A 22,444-nucleotide genomic window follows, 5' to 3' on the forward strand; every position below is an offset into this window, starting at 1 on the left:
CAAGATGCCCTTCAACGGACGAATGGATAAGGAAGATGTGGTCCATATACACTATGGAGTATTATGCCTCCATCAGAAAGGACAAATACCCAACTTTTGTAGCAACATGGATGGGACTGGAAGAGATTATGCTGAGTGAAATAAGTCAAGCAGAGAGAGTCAATTATCATATGGTTTCACTTGTTTGTGGAGCATAACAAATAGCATGGAGGACAAGGGGTGTTAGAGAGGAAAATGGAGTTGGGAGAAATTGGAAGGGTAGGTGAACCATGAGAGGCTATGGACTCCGAAAAACAATCTGAGGGGTTTGAAGTGGCGGGGGGTGGGAGGTTGGGGTACCAGGTGGTGGGTATTATGGAGGGCACAGATTGCATGGAGCACTGAGTGTGGTGAAAAAATAATGAATACTGTTTTTCTGAAAATAAATAAATTAATTTATTTTTAAAAAAAGACACAAATTAATGGAACAGAATCAAGAGCCCCAAAATAAACCCAGGAATTTACAGTCAATAATATTTGAGAAGGGAGCCAAGAATACTCAATGGAGAAAAGACAGTCTCTTCAATAAATTGTGCTGGGAAAATTAGATATTCACATGTAAAAGAATGAAACTAGACCCCTATCTTATACCATTAACAAAATTAACTTGAACTGAATTAAATACTTAAATGTAAGACTGGCAACCATAAAATTCCTAGAAGAAAACATGCACAAATAAAGATCCTTAACATGAGGCTTAGCAATGACTTTTTGATATAATACCTAAAGCATAAGCAACAGATTAAAAAAATCAACAAGTAGGGCTACATCAAACTAAAAAGCCTCTGCACATCAAAAGAAATAATCAACAAAATGAGAAGAAAACCTATAGAATGGGAAAAGCATTTGCAAGCCATATATCTGATAAGGGTGTTAATGTCTAAGACATATAAAGAACTCAACTCAGTAGCAAAGAAAAAAAAAGGCAAAACAAATAATCCAGTTAAGAAAAGGTCAGAGGACTCGAATAGACTTTTTTTCCCAAAGAAGGTGTACAGATGGCTAACATGTACACAAAAAGATTCTCAGCATGGTCAATCATAAGAGAAATACAAATCAAAACCACAATGAGCCATCATCTCATGCCTATTAGGATAGCAATAATCAAAATGTTAAGAGATAACAAATGCTAGCAAGGTTGTGGAGAAAGGACAGCCCTCGTGCACTATTGGTAGGATTGTAAATTGGTACAGCCACTATGGATAAATGTATGGATGCTCTTCAAAAACTTAGAATTATCATATGATTTAGCAATTCAACTTCTGGGACTATATCTGAAGGAAACAAAAATATTATGTAAAGGAGACAGTCTGTACCCCAGAGTTCATAGCAGTGTTTTTTGCAATAGCCAACATGGAAACAACTTAGGTACCCATTGACATATGAATGGATAAATAAGTTGTGGAATAGAATATTAAAATGGAATATTATTCAGCCACAAAAAATAAAAATATTCTGCCATTTATGACAACATGGATATACCTTGAGGGCATTATTGTAAGTGAAATTATAAAGACAAATACTACATAATTTTATTTACATGAGAATTTAAAACAAAACAAAACAAAACAAAAACAAAAACCGACCAAACTCATAGAAAAAGAGATTAGATTTGTTGTTACCAGAGGTTGGAGTAGACAGGAGGTAAAATTGGTGGAAGATGTTCAAAAAGTACAAACCTCCAGTTATAAGATAAATAAATTCTAAGGATGTAATGCACAACATAAAGGCTATAATTAACACAGCTGTATGGTATAGGGTATTTGAAAATTAAGAAAGTAGATCCTAAGAGTTCTCATCACAAGGAAAATTTTTTTTGTATCTATATGAGATGATGGATGCTAGCTAAACTTACTGTGGTAATCATTTCACAATATATGCTAAATGAAATCATTATGCATACACCTTAATCTTAAATCTTAAAAGTGCTATATGCCAATTATATCTCAATAAAAAATTGGGGCTAAAAGAAATAGAAATATTAATATTTCCTGTGAATTTAATCTGTTAGGGTAGCTTCAGTTGGAATTAGGCATTAGCTAGATTACATTAATAGCCCTATTCTTTACTCTTTTCTGTATCTGTGTCCTTTGCCATGAACCTTTGCTATTCCTACCATTAGAGTCAAAGTTTATGTTCCCACCCTTTGAATTTGACTTGCTATGAGATTTAGGTGACTTGCTTTGGCCAGTAGAATGAAGTAGAATTGATGATGCCCTAGTTTTGAACTCAGGCCTCCAGAAGCTTTGTATGTTTCTGGTAGCTCTCTTTCATCTGTGCCTTCACTGTAAGGAAGACACACTTAGGCCATCACATAGACTCAGGAGGCAGAGGAGAGACATGTGCAGCAGACCTGCTGCCTAAGATGCTCAGCCTAGCATACCCTACTGCAGAGTCCCAAATGACCTGCAGACAATTGAACAGGCCAGCCAACTTGCAGATATAAATACATTAGCAAGTCCAACAAAGGTCAGATGAACACTGAACTACCCATTATCACGTGAGTGAATATTGCTGTAAGCCACTCAGTTTTGGGGTGACACATTATGCAACAATAGCTAGCTGATAAAGGAGGACTATTTTGAACTCTGTGCTTTAGGAGTGGGGATTTTAAGTCAGTATGAAATGGTCAATTTTCCTTCCTTTTTGCTTTTCTGGATTAGACACATGTCTGTCATATCACATTTTTAAAAATTCACTATTTATTTATTTGAGAGAGTCAGAGACCTAACCAACTGATCCATCTACGTGCCCCTATCATAGTGCATCTTATTTTTATTTTTTTTAAAGATTTTATCCATTTACCCGACAAACGGAGATCACAAGTAGGCAGAGAGGCAGGCAGAGGGTGGGGGGGGGGGGAGCAGGCTCCCTTGCTGAGCAGAGAGCCTGATGTGGGGCTTGATCCCAGGACCCTGGGATCATGACCTGAGCTGAAGGCAGAGGCTTTAACCCACTGAGCCACCCAGGCGTCCCTCATAGTGCATTTTAAAAAATCAATTGTAGCTTAGATCACTTCTTGATAATCAGCTTTGTTCTCTCTCTCTCTCTCTGTTTCTCCCTTTTCTTTATTTTTATATTTTGGACACCAATACTGTATTTTCTTATCCTCCTTTGCAATTAGGTGTTACTATGTGATGAATTCAAGTCAGTTAGTGGAATATATTTCTCTACCAAGCTGATCATACAAACCTTCCAAGTGTTACTTTCTCTCTCCTTCCTTGTCTGCATGTCTAAATGTTGATACTCAGGGAAACCTTGAAAGCTGTATGTAAAAGATGTCAGAGTCTATGTTAGCTTGGTTCCTGAATGACTGCCCCTTGCTGCCTAGAAGAAACAATGATATTGGACTACTATGTCAACAAAAACTAAATTTTAGGATGTTAGGCAATTAAAGAAAGAAATTATAGGATTTGTTACCTTTACTAATTCAACAGTTAAATAGGTATACTCAGAAAATTTTGCTCTTTTACTTTTATCTTATTCCTCCTGCCACTAGTATATTACACATGAGTTTTGTATATTATTCAATATATTGATGTCCATTATGCTGATTGGAAAGATGGATATGACATCTTTAGCATCAAAATCTTGAATTACAGTTAGACTTTTCTTTTTTTATATACCGGGTATGTTTTGGGTCCTAAATGTTGTGGAGTGTTGTCTTAGTATCAGTTTGGGCTGCTTTAACAAAAAGCACACTGAATGTAAATTGAATGGCTCATACAACAGAAATTTACTTCTCATAGTTCTAGGGGCTGAGAATTCTGAGATCAGGAGGCCAGCATGGTCAGATTCTGGTAAAGGCCCTCTTCCTGGTTCACAGAAGACTATCTTTTTGCCATGTTTTCAGATGGCAGATAAATCATCTCTCTTGTGTCTGTTCTCATAAGAACACTAATTCCATTCATGAGGGCTCTACTCTCATGACATAATACCTCCCAAAGGCCCCATGTCCAAGTATCATCACACTGGGGATTAGGGTTTCAACATCTGAATTTTGTGGAGATACAAACTTTTGGTACATAGCAGACATCAAGAACTCATGAGCAGATTAGAAGAGGCCTCAGGGAACAAGCATCTCTGAATTAGGGGGTGGTCAATAAATTGAAACCTTTCCTAATAATTCTTTTGATCTAGGATTGGGGGAAGGGTGGAGCTAAGGGATTTCAAAACATGGCAGTATGAGAAAAGGTTGTTTTGTTCAAGATGTACTCCTTTGAATAATGTTGCAAGTTTTCCTAATCTTGATCCTTTAATGTGTCCCATAAAATGTTACCAATGCTCTTTTCTAAACTGCGCATTACAAGCCAGACTGGATTCTTTTTTCTCTCTACCTCTGCAAGATTTTAAGGTGATCCTCAAAGGGGTCTCTGTTTCTAGTCAAATATCAGGAGTCTTGGCATTCACTGGATTCTCACAAACAGGTGCATTTGGAAGATAAACCCAGTAGTAGTTCATTGTTCTCTGTCTTGTTTGGTTGCTGCGCATTGGCTCTTGAATGAAAACAGAAAACTTCCTCTGCCTTTAACAAAAGGCCTATTTTCCTTGTCTCCCTTTCTTCATTAAAAAACACCAGATGTGTATTGAGGCAGTGGGAGGTCCAATTCAGTTTTAGGCTGGCTGGTCACTGGAAAGCAGTAAAAAAGCAGTCTGAAAACCAGCTTCCCGAAGAATCCCAAACAAAGCTTTTGTTTTCTTAACTACAAAGCTAATTTCTTACCAAATACAGTAGTAGCGGTTTCAAATTAGAACTACAAGCTAAGACACTCAAGGCCAACTTTGCAATAGTGGAGCCCCCTATAACTTTATAATTATAATAACTGTACCCCACTGGGAATGAAAAGAAACATAGGCTATGTGAATTAAGAATATATGGGTAATTTTAGTGTCACTGAAAGAAATTCATACTTTTTCCTATCAGTATAATTGTTATCACGTTCACCTTGTTATGTTCTTTATGGGTAGATGCAATTTGGGCACATCCTAGTTATGTTTGCCCACCATTGTATGGTTTTTAAAATGTATTCTTAAACATTTTACATAATTCTCACAACTGTAGAAAGTTTTCACTACCTCTTACATATGAGGAAACTGAGGCTGGGGTACACAAAAAGTCAGTATACAAAAGGTTAGTGTTGGTGCTGAGACTTGCAATTCACAACTCTTCAGTCAACATCTGGTGTGCAAAATACCACTGTTCTTTTTAAGTGATCAGGGATGCAGGAATTAAGGTCTAGACTTCCTGTGTATGTGTGTATCATGTGATGTATCTACAAACATACTTTCTTATGGCTGTTAATTCAAGATATAGTCAGGGAATTCCTCAGTTATTACTATCACTATTTCTTCAATGTAACCTTCCTTTACCACTACTGGTAAGAGTGTTCATACAAGCCCTTAAAACTCAGGCTTTGAAGCCATGTTACTAGCTATCATTTGTTTTTCTCAGTCATAAAATAGGGATAATAATAATATATTAGTTTGCTATGGCTGCTGTAACTAATTACTATAAAGAAAGTGGCTTAAATAGCAGAAACGAATTGTCTCACAGTTCTGGAGGCTGTAAGTCCAGGATGACAGTGCTGGGAGGACCACACTCCCTCAGACGCTGCTAAAGAAAGATCTATTTTAGGCTTCTCTCTTAGCTTCTGGTAGTTCCTTGGCTTGCAGCAACTAAGCCAATCTATATGGTGCTCTCTCTGTGCCTGTGTATCTGTTTCTTCATATGGTATTCTTTTTTTATATATTATTTTTAAAAATTCTTTTTTAATTCTTATTTTTTAATTTAAATTCAATTAATTAACATATAGTGTATTTTTAGTTTCAGAGGTAGAGTTCCATTATTCTTCAGTTGCTCATTACATCACATGCCCTCCTTAATGCCCACCATCCAGTTACTCGGTCCTTCCAGCCCTTTCCCCTCAAGCAACCCTAAGTTTCTTTCCTATAATTAATAATCTCTCATGGTTTGTCTCCCTCACTGATTTCATTTTGTTTTCTTTTTTCCTCTCTTCTGCTATGATCCTCTGTTTTGTATCTTAAATTTCATGTATGAGTGAGGTCATATGATAATTGTTTTCTCTGATTGATATTTTGCTTAGCATAATACCCTCTAGTTCCATCCATACTATTGCAAATGGCAAGATTTCATTTTCTTTGATGGCTGAGATTGTATATATATATAGATATATATATAGATATAGATATAGATATAGATATAGATATAGATTTTTTTTTCACATCTTCTTTATCCATTCATCTGTTGATGGACATCTGGACTCTTTCCATAGTTTGGCTACTGTGGACATTGCTGTTAGAAACACTGGGGTATAGGTGCCCCATTGGATCACTACATTTGTATCTTTGGAGTAAATCCCTAGTAGTGCAATTGCTGGGTCATAGGATAGCTCTATTTTCAACTTTTTTAAAAAATATTTTACTCATTTTTCAGAGAAAGAGAGAGCAAAAGCAGGGGAAGCAGTAGGCAGAGGGAGAAGCAGGCTTCCCTCTGAGTAAGGAGCCCAATGCAGGACTCGATCCCAGGATCCTGAGATCATGACCTTAGCTGAAAACAGATGTTTACCAACTTAGCCACCCAGGCATCTCTAGTTTCAACTTTTTGAGGAACATCCATACTGTTTTCCAGAGTGGTTGTACCAGCTTGCATTCCCACCAACAATGTAAGAGGGTGCCCCTTTATCTGCATCCACGGCAACATCTGTGGTTTCCTGAGTGGTTAATTTTAACCATTCTGACAAGTGTGAGGTGGTATCTCTTTGTAGTTTGATTTGTGCTTTCATGATACTGAGTGATGTTGAACATTTTTTTTTTCATGTGTCTGTTGGCAATTTGTATGTCTTCTTTGGAGAAATGACTGTCTATATCTTCTGCCCATTACTTGATTGGATTATTCGTACTTTGAGTGTTGAGTTTGATAAGTTCTTTATAGATTTTGGATACTAGCTCTTTATCTGATAAGACATTTGCAAATATCTTCTCCCATTCTGTTGGTTGCCTTTTGGTTTTCTCAACTCTTTCCTTTGCTGTGTGAAAGTTTTTTTATCTTGATGGAGTTCCAATGTTCATTTTTGCCTTTGTTTCCCTCGCCTTTGGAGACATATCTAGCAAGAAGTTGCTATGGTCCAGGTCACAGAGGTTGCTGCCTATCTTCTCCTCTAGGATTTTGATGGATTTCTGTCTCATATTTAGGTTGTTCACCCATTTTGAGTCTATTTTTGTATATGGTGTAATTTTTCTTCATATGGCTGTTCAATTTTCCCAACACCATTTGTTGAAGAGACTGTCTTTTTTCCATTGGATATTCTTTCCTGCTTTTTTTTTAAAGATTTTATTTATTTATTTGATAGACAGAGATCACAAGTAGGCAGAGAGGTAGGTAGAGAGAGAGAGGAGGAAGCAGGCTCTCACTAAGCAGAGAGCCCGATGCGGGGCTCGATCCCAGGACCCTGAGATCATGACCTGCGCTGAAGGCAGAGGCTTAACCCTCTGAGCCACCCAGGCACCGCCTTTCCTGCTTTGTTGAAGATTAGTTGACCATAGAGTTGAGGTCCATTTCTGGGTTCTCTATTCTATTCATTGATCTATGCGTCTGTTTTTGTGTCAGTACCATACTATCTTGACAGTACTCAGCTTTGTAAAAAGTTTGAAGTTGGATTGTGATGCCACCAGCCTTGGTTTTCTTTTTTAGCATTCCTCCAGCTCTTCTGGGTCTTTTCTGGTCCTCCAGCTCTTCTGGGTCTTTTCTGGTTCCATAAAAATTTTATGATTATTTGTTCCAGCTTTGTGAAAAAAGTTGGTGGTATCTTGATAGGAATTGCATTGAATGTATAAATTGCTCTAGGTAGCATAGACATTTTAATAATATTTTCCCCCCATTCTATGAGTATGGAACATTTTTTCTATTTCTTTTTTCTTTCTCAATTTCTTTTATGACTGTTCTATAGTTTTATGAATATAGATCCTTTGCCAAATGGTTAGGTTTGTTCTTAGGTATCTTATGGTTTTTGGTGCAACTGTAAATGGGATCAATTCCTTAATTTCTCTTTCTTCTGTCTTATTGCTAGTATATAGAAATGCAACTGATTTCTGTGCATTGACTTTATATTCTTCCACTTTGTTGAATTCCTGTATGAGTTTTGGCAATTTTGGGAGGAATCTTTGGGTTTTCCACATAGAGTATCATGTCATCTATGAAGAGTGAGAGTTTGACTTCTCCCTTGCTGACTCAGATGCCTTTTGTTTCTTTTTGTTGACTGATTGTTGAGACTAGGACTTCTAGAATTATGCTGAACAACAGTTGTGAAAGTGGACATCCCTGTCATGTTCCCGACCTTAGGGGGAAAGCTCTGTTTTCCTCACTGAGAATGATACTTGCTGTGGGCTTTTCATAGATGGCTTTTATGATATTGAGGTATGTTTCCTCTATCCCTACACTGTGGAGAGTTTTAATCAAGAAAAGATGCTGTACTTTTTCACATAATTTTTCTGCATCAATTGAGAGGATCATATGGTTCTTGTCCTTTCTTTTATTTTGTAGTGTACCACATTGATTGATTTGCAGATTTTGAACCAACCTTGCAGCCTAGGAATAAATCCCACTTAGTCATGGTGAATCAACCTTTAAATGTACTGTTGGGTCCTATTGATAGTATCTTGGTAAGAATTTTGGCATCCATGTTCATTAGGAATATTAGTCTGTAATTCTTTTTGGTGAGGTCTTTGTCTGGTTTTGGGATAAAGGTAGTGCTGTCCTCATAGAATGAGTTTGGAAGTTTTCCTTCCATTTATATTTTTTGAAAACAACTTCAGAAGAATAGGTATTAATTTGTCTTTAAATATTTGGTTTTAAATATTTGGTTTCCCCTGGAAAATCATCCGTCCTGGGACTCTTATTTGTTTGGGAGGCTTTTGATTAGTCCTTCAATTTCCTTGCTGGTTATGGGTCTGTTCCAGTTTTCTACTTCTTCCTGCTTCAGTTTTGGTAGTTTACAACTTTCTAGGAAAGCATCCATTTTTTTCCAGTTTGCCTAATTTGTTTGTTTATAGTTCCTCATTAATATGTTCTTATAATTGTTTGTATTTCCTTGGTGTTCATTGTAGTCTCTTCTCTTTTATTCATGATTCTATTAATTTGGGTCCTTTCTCTTCTTTTTGGTAAGTCTGGACAGGGGTTGGTCAATCTACAATTTCTTCCAAAGAATGAGCTCCTAGTTTTGTTGATCTGTTATGTTCTTCTGGTTTCTATTTTATTGATTTCTGAACTAATCTTTATTAGTTCTCTTCTCCTGCTTGGTTTAGGCTTTATTTGCTGTTCTTTCTCCAGCTCCTTCAGGTGTCAGTTTAGCTGGGTATATTTGAGACCTTTCTTGTTTCTTGAGAGATGTTTGTATTGCTATATACTTCCCTCCTAGGACAGCGTTTGCTGCATCCCAAAAGTTTTTTTTAACAAGTTTGTGTTTTAATTTTTATTTGTTTCCATGAATTTTAAAAATTCTTCTTTAATCCATAATGAATGTTTGATCCATTCATTCTTTAGTAGAATGCTCTTTAGCCTCCAGGTGTTTGAGTTCCTTCCAAATTTCCTCCTGTGATTGAGTTCAAGTTTCAAAGCACTCTTGTCTGAAAATATGCAGGGAATGATCCCAATCTTTTGGTACCAGTTGAGACCTGATTTGTGACCCAGTATGTGATCTATTCTGGAGAGTGTTCCATGTGCACTCAAAAAGAATGTGTATTCTGTTGCTTTAGGATAGAATGCTCTCCATACATTTGTGAAGTCCATGTGGTCCAGTGTGTCATTCAAAGCCCTTGTTTCCTTGCTGATGTTCTGCTTAGATGATCTGCCTATTGCTGTGAGTAAGGTGTTGAAGTACACTCCTATTATTGTATTATTATCAATGTGTTTCTTTAATTTGGTTATTAGTTGGTTACATAATTGATTGCTCTTCTGTTAAGGTCATAAATATTTATAATTGTTAGATCTTCTTGTTGCATAGACCCTTTAAGTATGATATAGTGTCCTTCCTCATCTTTTATTATAGTCTTTGGTTTAAAATATATATTGATATAAGGACTGATATAAGGATTGCCACGCCAGCTTTCTTTTGATGTCCATTAGCATGATAAATGGTTTTCCATCCCCTCACTTTACAACTGGAAGTGTCTTTGGGTTTAAAACGAGTCTCTTGCAGCCAGCATATGGATGGGTCTTATTTTTTTTATCCAATCTGAAACCCTGTATCTTTTGATTGGGGCATTTACTCCATTCATGTTCAGAATAACTATTGAAAGATATTAATTTAGTGCCATTGTATTACCTATAAAATCAATGTTTCTGTATATTGTCTCTTTCCTTCTGATCTATGTTACTTTTGGGTTCTATCTTCCCTTAACAGATCCCCTTTAATATTTCTTGCAGGGCTGGTTTAGTGATCACAAATTCTTTTCATTTCTGTTTGTCCTGGAAAGTTTTTACCTCTCCTTATGTTTTTAATGACATCCTTGCTGAATATTCTTGTCTGCATATTTTTCTCATTTAATACCCTGAATGTATCATGCCAGTCCTTTCTGGTCTGCCAGGTCTCTGTAGTTAGGTCTGCTGCAAGTCTAATGTTTCTACCCATGCATGTTATAGAACTCTTGTTCTGAGCTGCTTTCAGGATTTTCTCTTTGTCTCTGAGATTTGCATGTTTCACTATTATATGACAAGGTGTTGGCCTATTTTTGTTGATTTTGAGGAGGTTCTCTGTACCTCCTGGACTTGAATGCCTGCTTCCTCCCCCAGATTAGGAAAGTTCTCCACTATAATTTGTTCTATTATACGGTCTTCCCTCCCCTTTCCTCTTCTTTTATCCCAATTATTATAATATTGTTTTGCTTTATGGTATAACTTATCTCCTGAATTCTCTCCTCATAATCCAGTAGTTGTTTATCTGTCTCTCAGCTTCTTTATTCTCCATCATTTGTCTTCTATATCACTAATTCTCTCTTCTGCCTCATTTATTCTAGCAGTTAGGGCCTCCATTTTTTATTGCATCTCATTAATAGCCATTTTGATTTTGACTTGATTAGATTTTAGTTCTTTTATTTCTCAAAAGGGATTTTCTAGTGTCTTCTATGATTTTTTCAAGCCTGGCAAGTATCTTTATAATTGTTATTCTGAATTCTAGTTCTGACATCTTACTTATATCCATACTGATTAGGTCCCTGGTAGCCAGTACTACCTCTTGTTCTCTTTTTTGAGTTGGGTTTTTCCATCTTGTCATTCTTGCAGAAAATGGTAGCTTTTCCAGTTGTAGATTTGCAGTTATTATTTTCTTAGATCGCCAGTTGAGTTTTCAAGTGCTAGAATGATTTGATAGCTATCCAACTGAATTCCTGGGACCAGATGAAACTAAGGTCTCCTCTTCCTCTGCCATCTTGGACTCAAAATCCCTATGGTATTCTTTTTGTTAGGATGTGAATCATTGGATTAGGGGCCCACCATACTCCAGCATGACCCATCCAAACTAATTATATCTGTAACAATCTTATTTTCAAATCAGGTCACATTCTTAAGTATTGGAAGTTAGGACTTCTACATGTAAATATTTGAGGGGGACACAACTCATCCTGTAAAAAATAGTATCTGTATCGTTGGGTTATTGTGAAGATTAAATAAAATGATATTTGAAAAATCCTTATCATGGAGATGTCAACTGAGTGCCAAAGTTCAGAAATGGTTGTTCTTATTATTTTTGTTGTTGCTAGTTTGCATTTCTTTGAAAAGGATGGAAAGTATTAAGTTTTAGTTATTTTGAGAAAAATAAGCTAGCTGTCATCTTTCTCCTCAAACTTGACTGTCTACCCTTTCGGCTACTCCACATCAGTGAGGATAGTAAGGATTCAGGGACAGTTCTGTCTAGGTGGGAATCACCAGACATCCAAGAGACTGCACTCTTTCTGTTCATTATTTCTTTGAAGGAAGAGCTATAGCATGATCATTTGAGATGAAACCCATTCAGAGTTGGCAAATGTTTTTCTATTTGCCTCTCACTGTACATGACCTTGAGTGAATTAACTAACCATTTAAAGTCCTAGGCAAGCATTATGATGGAAGGGAAATCAAATAATAAATTATATTCTAATAAGTTTATGCATGTCCACAGTCATACCACCATAGACAAATGAGAATCAATGTTATTTTAAAAATAGGCTGGATAAGGATATTTTGTAACCTCTCTCATTGTCAGCAAATATTGATTTTGATCTAAATCCCTTAAGCTCTAATTTAAACCCATTTTTGTTTGTTTGTTCCCTCTCTACAAGCAGAATAACTGGTCACTGTAAATTATATTAAAAATCCTCTAGGTACATGTTGTTTCTTCTGCCTTTGGAATCCCCTCTCTTTTTCACACCGCTGATTACCCAGTCACAATTTATATGTGTATATGGTTTATACATCTTCATTTCCAGGCCTGAAATTTTCTCTTTTCTTTTAGGATCGTTTCCCCCTTCTGCTCACAGGCAATATCCATTTGGACATTCCCCAAATCCTATGCAGTTCTTTTCCTTTCTCAGATTCATAACACTGAAATGATAGCTTTTATCTCCTCTCTTTTGTTTTTAAATTGATCTCCAGGTACTGTAGATTCTTTCTTCTACTCTTCCCTTCTTCCATCTGCTTACCATTTGTCATTGATGCTGAAGTCCAGAGGTTTCTGCACTCAGGCAATAGTTCTTTCTTGTCTCCAAACTTCCCATCCTCCTATCATACTTTCTAGGTATCTTCTTCCTGGCTACTAGTATTGTGAACTTGGTATAATTCTAAATTGTCATGCATAAGTAAGACTTCCAAGAGTAAGATAACCCAGTATCTCTATACAAACAAAATAATTCAATTATTGAGTTTAATAATTAAGCAAATATTTATGGATCATCTCTGATGTTCCAGGCTAGGTGCTAAGTTCTGGGAAGGAGGTGAATGATGGAAGACTGTCCTAGTTTCCTTGTACATGTGGTTCATTTGTTTTCTCATTCAAACCTATGCAAATGACATTGCCCATACCAGAATGACTTTCCTCCTCTCTGAGAGACTATATCATTCATCCCTAAAATTCATTTCCTTCTTGAAGTTTTCTTGAACTAACTACATGGCTTAGGTTACTCCAGCTACAGCTGGTCCCAATTACTAAAATGTCTGTATAGCTATCCTTAGTAATATGTATATTTTATAAATACACATGGTTTCATTTATTTGCTGCATTTCCTCAATTAGAGGACCAACTGTTAGAACAAAAGAAAGTGGTCTAGTATGTTCTATTAATGTGCCCCTTACCTTTTTCAAAACTGAATTTTCTGGCTGCTGTCAGTTTTAGTCAGGAGACAAAAACCACTTTAGCTGTTTCAACAGAGAATTCAATATAACAAATTTTTAACCAGATATTGGAGATCCAGAAAAGCAAAAGGGAAACACTAAGATCTTGAAAGATTCCAAATATAATAAGCTGCTCCTACCCCCAGGACTGAGGAATACAGAGAAGAGGTTGGGATTATTAAAATTTAGTAGCTTGGAGGAGGGGGTGCTGCTCAGCTGGTGCTGATATCTTTGAGGGAGCAAATGTCACTGCCAGGGTGAGGAAAGTGATGCTGACAGAAACAGTGAGCAAATGGGGATAAGTCACTTCTCCCTCCATCTTCCTCACAGACTCTCTCCTGAGATCCCTATTGGCAGAGTCTAACAGGGCAAATCTGGCCAAGCAAAGAAGTGGCTGGCTAACTCTCAGCCCCTGTATCAGAGGAAAGAATACAGCAGGGCAGGTTGGGTTTGGAGCTGAGAGAGAAAAGCTTTATAACCAAGAGACACACTTGGGAAAATTCTTTAGTATGCAGTTGACCATGGAAATCTAAATTTTCCAGACACTTAACTCTTAAACTGACCCCACCCTCACCCATTACCTTAAATCATTTTCTGTGCATTTTACTTTCCAGAATCAATCCATCCTGTTTGCATTTTAAGAGAATGAGAGCAATGTGCAAAATCAGCATATAGTAGCAGACTTTGAGAATTTGTTAATGGGGTTTTCATGTGTTCTCAGGAACAGATTCAGTGGTGGGGGGTGTCCTGCAAAGTTTAACCTTACCTGCTACACTGCACTGCACAGATAACCATGTGCTGGGTGAGCTTGGGAGAGGCTGGCTGGTATCACTTCGCTCCAGTGAGCCTGTGACCAGGCATCTTAAGCCTAGCAACAAAGAAAAAAATGTGTGCTTTCCAGCTAAGTCTAAAGTGGCTGTTGGAGAATTTCACTGAGACTTAATTTGTTGGAAGGCCTTTTCATCTTTATGCTGTGTGTTCAGGGGAGGTGATGGTTGTTTATTCTTTGTAATTTCTTCCATTTCTAGTCATGCTCTGCTCAGAAGACTGCAGTTTTCCATTACATAGGCAGGAGGTCTTCAGATTATTTTTTAAAAGACTTTTTTTCCCCCAGAAAAAAAGGGATACATGTTCATTGTAGATAATTTATAAAACAAAGTCAAGCAAAAGAAAAATATCACCTGTAGTTCTGTTTCCCAGAGAAAACCACTATTAATATTTTGAACATGTGTTATATATCATTCCATAAGGATATATGTGTATGTTTTCATGTATCATACATACTTTAAAATACATACATTAGATGTACTTATACTTAAAGGTAGTATATATATATCATATATAAAAATAGTAGCATATATATATAATATATATAAAAACAATTCTTTGCTGCTTCTTTTGTAATCTTCCATTTAACAATCAGTTTACCTCTTATACTAAAATTTCTAAAATTTTCCCTGTAGTAAGTATTATTCCTGTCCAGTTCTGGTTACATCCAGCTGGCTGCAAGTGGAAATAATATTATATACTAGTCGTGTGTATTTCTTGGTTACTTATATAGATTTGCTTCAAAAATTGTTTGCATATCCCAAGCATGATATGGTATCCCAGAGAATGAAGAAATATATAGATGGACAAGAATTTTCAGAGGTACCAAAGCACCACAACTTAAATTGGTCTTAACCCCTTAATCCCTCTGGGTCAAGATTACCCACTTCTGATCTTCACAAAGAGTTCTCTATTTGGGGGTGCACTGGGCATAAAACCGTGAAATAGCAGGAAAGTTCCAGTTTAGACAACTTAATTTCATGATAACATACCTACTCTCCTATTTCATTTCACTGTGTTTTTTCATATGCAGAATTTTGCTCCCAATATTCCCCTTAACAGTATAGATCAAACTTGAAATTAATCATTACAAAGAGGAAAAGGAAATAGCCAAATAAATTTAGAGGACATAATTTATTTAACCCAATAAATGCAAATATCATTTCTACATATAATCAAGATGAAAAATATGTTGTTGAGGTATTTTATGCATTTTTTTCGTAATAGCCATTGAAAATTGACATGTGCTTTGTACTTACATTATGTCTCCATTTGTGAGCTAAATTTTTATTGAAATTCTTGAACTGGATTTAGATTTCATATAATTTTCAGTTGAAAAAATAGATTCACATACCTAAGTTCTTCCAAATATATTTAACAGTTTTTCAATAACTTGAATCAAGCAAGTACAAAAAAAAAAAATCATGTGCCTTTACTATTTGCATCCACATTGACAAAACTGGTTTATTGTTTTTAGAAGCACTGATTTGTTTTCACTGAAAAGCGTATCTGTTTAAAACTACATCTATCTAAGTTAACTAAATTCACCAAATCTTGTGTCAACTCAGTGTGATTAATAGGTTCAAAGAGATGTTATATAAAGTCAAAAACAACTCAGTTAGTCAAAATAAAAAAAGGATTAAAAAAAATTTTTCCTGGAGTATTTTTGTAGCCAAGTTATATAATATTATCAATTATAAATACATTCTCTACATATTGTTTCATATTAGAAAGCAGAGGGAAAGTGACCTAAAGTTTAGTGCTACTGTGTCTCTAGCAAATGCCTGATCTGACTCAACCCAAGACCAAAGTAGGCCCAGACTGGTCAACTAACAGCACAGGGAACAAACACTGCCCCCAAAAGGCAAAGAGAACCAAAAAGATAAGTGGACTGAGAAAAGCAGTGAAGACACAATAGCAGGGTACATGCAACACACATAGGACATAAACCTGAAGTATCAGGTTCTGGTGAAGAGTACTACAGAACCACTACTTAACAAAGCCATTACTTTCAACAGCAGAAGATATAGCTGACTTTCCTAACCCAGAGAGGAAGGCAAAGACTTAGATAAAATGTCAAGATGGAGGAATTTATCCCAAATGAAAGAACAAGATAAGACTACAGCCAGAGATTAAGCAAAACATGTATAAGTAACATGCCTGATGGAGATTTTAAAGCAACAATCCTAAGGATACTCACTGGACTTGAGAAAAGAATAGAAGACACCAGTGAGACCCTTGCCATGGAGATAAAGGAGTTAAAAAAAGAATCAATCAGAGATGAAGAATGCAATAAATGAGATTAGAAATAGGCCTGATGCAATGAACAGCAGGCTGGAAGAAGCAGAGGAATGAATCAGTGACCTAGAAGGCAAAATAATGGAAAGTACTGAAGCTGAACAAAATCAAGCAAGAAGAATTATGTGATGCAAGCATAGATTTAGGGAACTCAGTGACTCCATCAAACATTAACATTTGTATTAGAGGAATCTCAGAAGAAAAAGAGAGAGAAAAGGGTGCAGAAAATTCATCTCAAGAAATGATAGCAGAAAACTTCCCTAATCTAAGGAAGGAAATGGACATCCAGATCCAGGAGGCACAGAGAAATCCCACCAAAATCATCAAAAACAGAACATCACCAAGACATATTATAATTACATTTGCAAAATATAGTGATAAAGAAAAAAATCTTAGAAGCAGCAAGGCAAAAGTAGTTCTTAAATTACAAGGGAAACCCCATAAGGCTAGCAGGAGATTACTCAGCAGAAACCTGGCAAGCCAGAGGAAAGTGGCATGACATATTCAAAGTGCTGATTAGGAAAAATCTGTAGCCAAGGATATTCTATTCAGCAAGGCTATCATTCAGAGTAGAAGGAGAGATAAAGAGCTTCTCAGACAAACAAATACTAAAGGAGTTCACGACCACTAACCCAGTCCTGCAAGAAAAATTAAAGAATACTCTTTGAACGCAAAGGAGAGACTAAAAGTGACAAAGATAAGAAAGGATCAGAGAAAATATCTAGAAATAATGACAAAACAAGTAATAAAATGGCAATACTTATCTATCAATAATTATTTTGAATGTAAAAATATTAAATGCTCCCTCCAATCAAAAGACATAGGGTGTCAGAATGGATAAAAAAGAAAGACCCATATATATGCTTCCTCCAAGAGGCTCATTTTAGACCTAAAGACATCTGCAACGTGAAAGTGAGGGGATGGAGAAACATTGATCATATAAATGCATGAAATCCATTTCAGAAGAAATGGATGTTAAAAGAAAGCTGGAGTAGCAATACTTCTATAGGATGAAGTGGACTTTAAAACAAATACTATAAAAAGAGACAAAGATGGGAATTACATAATCATGAAGGGGACAATCCAACAAGAAGTTATAACAATTGTAAATATTTATGCACCCAATATAGGAACACTCAGATATATAAGAAACAATAACAAACATAAAAGGATTCATTGATAATAATATAATAATAGTAGGGGACTTTGACACCCCACTGACATCAATGGACAGATAACCTAAACAGAAAACCAACAAGGAAACAAAGGCTTTGAATGACACACTGGACTAGAGGTACTTAATAGATACATTCAGAACATTTCATCCTAAAGCAGCACGATACAGATTCTTCTCAAGTGCACATGGGACATTCAATAGAATAGATCATATACTAGGTCACAAATCAGTCCTCAACAAATACAGAAAAGATTGAAATCATAACATGCACCTTTTTGACCACAATGCTGTGAATCTAGATGTCAAGCACAAGAAAAAATGTAGAAAAAAGACCACAAATACACAGAGGCAAAACAACATGCTCCTAAAGAATGAATGGGTCAACCAGGAAATCAAAGAAGAAATAAAAAAATACATTGAAACAAATGAATATGAAAATGTGACAGCTTAAAAGCTTTGATATACAGCAAAAGGGATCCTAAGTGGAAATTATATAGCAATATAGGCCTACCTCAAAACAGGAAAAATCTTAAGTAAACAACCTAAACTTACACATAAGAAGCTAGAAAAAAAAAAACAACAAATGAAGGCTAAAGCCATCAAGTGAAGGGGAATAATAAAAACTAGAGCAGAAATAAATGATATGGAAACTAAGAAGAACAGTCGAACAAATCATTGAACCTGGAGCTGGTTCTCTGAAAAAACTGATAAGCCTCTAGTCAGACTTATCAAGAAGAAAAGAGAAAGCACTCAAATATATAAAATCACAAATGAGAAGGCAGAAATAACAACAACCATCACAGAAATACAAACAATTATAAGAGAATATTATGAAAAATTATATGCCAACACATTGGACAACCTGGAAGAAATGGATAAATTCTTAGAAACATATAAATTACTAAAACTGAAATAGGAAGAAATAGAAAATTTGAACAGACCAATAATCAGCAAAGAAATTAAATTAGTAATCAAAAGTCTCTGCACAAACCAAAGTCCAGGGCTAGATGGCTTCACAGGGGAATTCTATCAAATATTTAAAGAAGACTTAATACCTTTCTTTTGCAAACTATTCCAAGAATTCAAGTGGAAGGGAAACTTCTAAATTCATTCTATGAGGCCAGCATTACCCTGTTTCCAAAACTAGATAAGGACACCACAAAAAAAGAGAACAATAGGCCAATAATTCTGACAAACATAGGTGCAGAAATCCTCAATAAAATACTAGCAAACTGAATCCAACAATATGCTAAAAAAAAAGCACTCACCACAATCAAGAAGGATTTATTCCTTGGTTTCAAGGGTGATTCAATATTTGCAAATCAATCAATATGATACTCTGCAGTAATAGAAAAAAGGAGAAGAACCATATGATCATTTCAATAGATGCAAAGAAAGTGTTTCTCAAAGTACAACATCCATTCATGATAAAAACCCTCCACAAAGTAGGGATAGAAGGAACATACCTCAACATCATAAAGGACAACTATGAAAAACCCACAGTGACTATCATCCTCAATAGGGAAAAACTAAGAGGTTATCCTCACAGGACAGGAACAAGATAGGGATGTCCACTCTCACCACTCTTATTTAATGACCCAACAATCAGACAACAACAGCAACAAAAATAAAAGGCATCAGTAAAGAAGAAGTCAAACTTTCACTATTTGCAGATGACATGATACTCCATAATAGATAACTCAAAAGACTCTATCAAAAAATTGTTAGAACAGGTCCATGAACTCAGTAAAGTTGTAGGATACAAAATCAATATACAGAAATCTTTTGCATTTCTATACACCAATAATGAAGCAGCAGGAAGAGAAATCAAGGAATTGATCCCATTTACAATTATAGCAAAAACCATAAGGTACCTAGGAATAAACCTAACCAAAGAGGCATAAGATTGGTACTCTGAAAACTATAAAACCCTGATGAAAGAAATTGAAGATGACACAAAGAAATTGGGAACCATCCCATGCTCATGGATTGGAAGAATTGCTACTGCAAAAATGCCTATAACACAAAAGGAATCTACACATTTATTTCAATCCTTATCAAAATATCAAGAGCATTTTTCACAGAGGTAGAACAAACAATCCTAAAATTTTTATGGAAACACGAAGACCCCAAATAGCCAATGCAATCTTGAAAAAGAAAAGCAAAACCAGAGGCGCCAATATTTCAAACTTCAAGTTGTTATATGACAAAGCTGTAGTGATCAAGACAGTATGGTACTGGCACACTAACAGAAATATAGACCAACAAACAAAGTAGAAAGCCCAGAAATGAACCCACAACTATATGGTCAATTAATATTCAATAAAGCAAGAAAGAATAACCAATGGACAAAAACAGTGTCTTCAACAATTGGTGCTTGGAAAACTGGAGTGCAACATGCAAAGAATGAAATTGGACCATTTACTTACGCCTTACACAAAAGTGTACTCAAAAGGGGAAGGACCTATGTGTGAGACCAGAAACCCTAAAAATCCTAGAAGAGAGCAGAAGCAGTATTTTTTCTGACATTGGCCATAGCAACACCTTTCTAGATATGTCTCCTGAGGCAATAGAAACAAAAGCAAAAATAAACTATTGGGACTTCATCAAAATAAAAGCTTTTGCACAGCTAAAGAAATGAATAACAAAACTAAAAGGCAACTTAAGGAAGGAGAGAAGATATTTGGAAATGACATATTTGATAAAGGGTTAGTATCCAAAATATATAAAGAACATCTCAACACCCTAAAAATGAGTAATTCAATTAAAAATAGGCAGAACACATAAACAGGCATTTTTCCAAAGAAGTCATTGAGATAGTCAACAGATACATGAAAAGATGCTCAGTATCACTAATTACCAGGGAAATACAAATAATACAAATCAAAACCACTTCACACCTGTCAGTATACCTAAAATAAAATACTCAAGAAATAACAGGTGTTGGTGAAGATGTGGAGAAAAAGGAACACTCTTGCACTGTTCGTGGGAAGGTAAACTGAAGAAGCCTCTCTGGAAAACAGTATGGAGGTTCCCCCAAAAGTAAAAAACAGATGACTGTATGATCCAGCAAGTGCACTACTAGGTATTATCCAAAGGATACAAAAATAGTTTTTTGAAGGGATACATGCACCCCTATGTTTATAGCAACATTATCTATAATAGACAAATTATGAAAACAGTCCAAGTGTCTATCAGTTGATGAATGGATAAAGAAGAGGTAGTATATTTAATACAACGGGATATTACTTATTAAAAAGATTTTATTTATTTATTTGACACAGAGAGAGAGAGAGATCACAAGTAGGCAGAGAGGCAGGCAGCAAGAGAGGGGAAGGCAGACTCCCTGCTGAACAGAGAGCCTGATGTGGGGCTCGATCCCAGGGCCCTGGGACCATGACCTGAGCTGAAGGCAGAGGCTTAACCCACTGAGCCACCCAGGCACCCCGAATATTACTTAGCTATTAAAAAAGAATGAAATTTTTTCATTTACAACAATGTGGGTGGAGCTACAGAGTATTATGCTAAGTGAGATAAGTTAGTCAGAGAAAGACAAATATTCATATGTGGAATTTAAGAAACAAAACAAATGACCAAAGGGAAAAAAAAGAGAGACAACCAAGAAACAGAGAAGAACTTAACTTTAGAGAAGAAACTGGTGATTTCCAGAATGGAGGTGGGTGGGAGATGGGTTAAATAGGTGATGGGGTGTAAGGAGTACACTTGTGATAAGCACTGTGTGTTGTACGGAAATGTTGAATTGGTATATCGTACACCTGAAACTATTATTGCACTATATGTTAACTAACTGGAATTTATATTAAAACTTAAAACAATGTTGGCAAGAATGTGGAGAAATTAGACCCTTCTTATACTGTTAGGAACTTAAAATAGGGTAACCACTTTGGAAAAGAGTTTTGCAGTTCCTCATAAAGTTAAACATGAAGTTACCGTATGGTCTAGCAATTCCACTTCTAAGTATATATGCAAGAGAAATGAAAACATGTCTACACAAAAACTTGTATACGAATGTCCACTACAGCATTATTCATAATAGTCATAATGTGGAAACAATACAAATATTACCAACTGAGGAATGGATAAATAAAATGTTGCATATTTATATAATGTAATAATATTCAGCAATAAAAAAATGAAGTGCTTGATATATTTTATACCATGGATGAATGTTGAAAACATTATGATGATTGAAAGAAGTATGTCATAAAGAACTACATACTGTATGATTCCATTTAGATGAAATATTCAAAATAAACAGATTCATAAAGACGGAAAGTAAACTGGTGGCTGCCAGCAGCAGGGGAAAGGGAGAAACTGGGAGGGAATTGGGCAATAACTATTAATGGATATGGGATTTCTTTTGGGATGATGAAAATGTTCTCAACTTGTGGTGATGTCTACACAATTCTGCTAAATGCTAAAATTGCATGGTACCTTTACATGGATGAATTGCATGTTATGTGAATTATATTTCAATAAATCTGGTATAAAAAGTTTAGTTTTCTCATGTGTAGTTTGATCTCAGTGAAGAAATGTAAATCCCACTGCCATTTTTGTCTTTGATTATCTGGCAAGTACTCTTTTTACTTTAAGAAAATACTGAATTTTATTTAAAGGTACAGTAAAATAAATCTTTTCAGAGCTATTCTGCAACTCAGTCAATAAGTATTGGCAAAGACCAGACAATCATTGTCTTCTATTTC

General features: G+C 35.8%; 1 long non-coding RNA gene across 1 annotated transcript; it reads left to right on the top strand.

Moving 5' to 3' along the window:
• The first annotated feature begins 9,389 nt into the window (after positions 1-9,389).
• Positions 9,390-20,751, top strand: LOC116583283. The gene is made up of 3 exons (XR_004282670.1): positions 9,390-9,400; positions 16,756-16,761; positions 20,673-20,751. It is a non-coding gene; the product is annotated as an uncharacterized LOC116583283 (long non-coding RNA).
• The last annotated feature ends 1,693 nt before the right edge of the window (positions 20,752-22,444 follow it).

Source organism: Mustela erminea, chromosome X (assembly GCF_009829155.1).
Source record: "Mustela erminea isolate mMusErm1 chromosome X, mMusErm1.Pri, whole genome shotgun sequence".
NCBI classification, from domain to species: Eukaryota; Metazoa; Chordata; class Mammalia; order Carnivora; family Mustelidae; genus Mustela; species Mustela erminea.